This window comes from Penaeus japonicus, unplaced genomic scaffold (genome assembly GCF_977035675.1).
Source record: "Penaeus japonicus unplaced genomic scaffold, GWHDUDI00000001_assembly GWHDUDI00000002, whole genome shotgun sequence".
In the NCBI taxonomy this organism is placed as follows: domain Eukaryota; kingdom Metazoa; phylum Arthropoda; class Malacostraca; order Decapoda; family Penaeidae; genus Penaeus; species Penaeus japonicus.
Window position 1 is genome coordinate 11779549 of NW_028234404.1, and position 2500 is coordinate 11782048.

At 40.0% G+C, this 2500-nt stretch overlaps 1 protein-coding gene across 1 annotated transcript in view; it reads left to right on the forward strand.

Moving 5' to 3' along the window:
- Positions 1-2500, forward strand: part of LOC122256199 (adenylate cyclase type 2-like) — a 373607-nt gene that overhangs the window by 341594 nt on the left and 29513 nt on the right. The gene's annotated exons all lie outside the window — the stretch shown is intronic.

A 2500-nucleotide genomic window follows, 5' to 3' on the forward strand; every position in this document is an offset into this window, starting at 1 on the left:
CTATCTATCTATCTATCTATCTATCTCTCGTGATTGCTTAACAGAATTCCAATTAATATTTCAAAGTGAGAATTATTAGTCCTTACATCCTATTCATATTTTCAGACGTTGGTCTAGACATAATTAATTTCAGCAGCTGTACGTCGTATGCTTTTTTTAAGCAAAACTTATTATTTCTTACGTAACTTGACCTTGAAGATATCAGCAGCGTAATGTTATATTACAAAATATCATTATAAGAGCCCAAGTTCTTCGTTGCCTTGTTAGCGAGGACAGATAAAAAACAATAAAGATAAAAAAAATAGATAAAAATTTAAGTCATGACAACAGATAATTGAGAGAATTTCGATAGCAACAGTATGGAGTTTCATTTGGCTACAGACACAGGAGAAACTTATCTAAAATATAATCAAATTTACAGAAAAGAAACAAAAAAGGAAAGAGATAATTATTGTAACTATAGAAATCTATTGCCTCTCTAAATTACAAAAAAAGAAAAATATATATATATATTGAAAAAAAGTTGTAGATTATATATCTTAGCCCATTGTATCTGAAATATTAAATAGATAAAGCAGTCAAAAGGGGAATTTGATAAAATGCATTTGTTTGATTAGGTTACCGCTTACCTCGGATCTAGAAGCCTCCAAGGTTATTTCGAAAGAGTCACAAAGCTAGTCTCAAGATCTTGAGTTTTTTTCCTCTTTCGCCTCGTTTTTCTGTTGTTCTAAATCAACTTTTTACGTGTTTGGTTTTCAACTTATCATTTATTTTCTGGTGTTTTTTTAGCTTCTGCTTTTGTGTCACTGCTTCATCTATCTCCTCTTATATATATTTTTTCTCCGTATCTCATTCCTTTTTACACATAAACGCACAGTTAAGTGCCCATAAGTGCACACACACACAAACACACACACACATACACACGCACACACGTATATCACGTATATGTCCACATGCTCTCTCGCTCTCACTCTTTGCATATATATCGATCTATCTATTCATTTATCCATTTATCTTTATCTCTACCCCCCACTCTCTCTCTCTCTCTCTCTCTCTCTCTCTCTCTCTCTCTCTCTCTCTCTCTCTCTCTCTCTCTCTCTCTCTCTCTCTTTCTCTCTCTCTCTCTCTCTCTCTCTCACTCTCTCTCTCTTACTTTCTCTCCCCCTCTTTCTTGCTCTCGCTCTCTATCTGTCTATCTATCTATTTCGTACAAACGAATACACTTACAACCACACTTATACATACACTCATACACAAAAATGCACATACAATCACATAAATATACTTGGTCACATACAAATGTACATACAACCTCATACAAATCCATATACAGTTATACACACACAAGTACACATACAATCATACACATACAATAATGCACATATAATCACACACAATACAAACACACATACAATCACACACACACAAAGGTACATATAAACACAATCAAACAGACACACACACAAATACAAATATCATAAACATAAATACATATTACATAACACTCATAAAACAGACATATACAATCATACAGGTCACCACACACTCACACTCACACCCACAAATACACACCCACATACATATAATCAATACACCACAATACAATACACACAGAGGGAATACTTACACAATCACTGTTCTGATCTTATTTTATTTCTCTCTCTCTCTCTCTCTCTCTCTCTCTCTCTCTCTCTCTCTCTCTCTCTCTCTCTCTCTCTCTCTCTCTCTCTCTCTCTCTCTCTCTCTCTCTCTCTCTCTCTCTCTCTCTCTCTCTCTCTCTCTCTCTCTCTCTCTCTCTTTCTCTCTCTCTCTCTCTCTCTTTACTTAATTACTTCTGTATCATCCAATTCGATTTTAAAGGGTTCTTGTCCTCTTGACCTAAATGATTTCGCGTTTTATGATTCCTTCTGTTAATTGTCTGTCTGTCTGTCAGATTGTATGGTTAGGAGTAGAGGAGTAGGAGGAAGAGGAGAGGGGGAAGGGGATAGGGGGAGGAAGAGGACGAGGAGGAGGAGAGGGGGAGGAGGAAGAGGAGAGGGGGAGGAGGAGGAGGAGGAGGAGAGGGGGAGGAGGAAGAGGAGAGGAGGGGGGAGGAGGAGGAAAGGTGGAAGAGGAGGAGGAAAAGGCGAGATGGATGAGAAGAAGGGAGAGGAGAGGAGGAGGAGGAGAGAGGGAGGAGGAGGAGGAAAGGGGGAAGAGGAAGAAGAAAAGGGGAAATGGAGGAGAAGGAGGGGGAGGAGAGGAGGAGGAGGAGGAGGAGAGGGGGAAGAGGAGAGAGGGATGAGGAGGAGGAAAGGGGGAAGAGGAAGAGGAAAAGGGGAGATGGAGAAGAAGGAGGGGGAGGAGGAGGAGGAGGAGGAAGGGGGGAAGAGGAAGAGGAAAAGGGGAGATGGAGGAGAGGGGGAGGAGGAGGAGGAGGGGACAAAGAGTAAGAGTAAAAGGGGAGGTGGAAGAGAAGGAGTGGGAGGAGGTGAAGGAGAAGCAGAAAAATCATGTC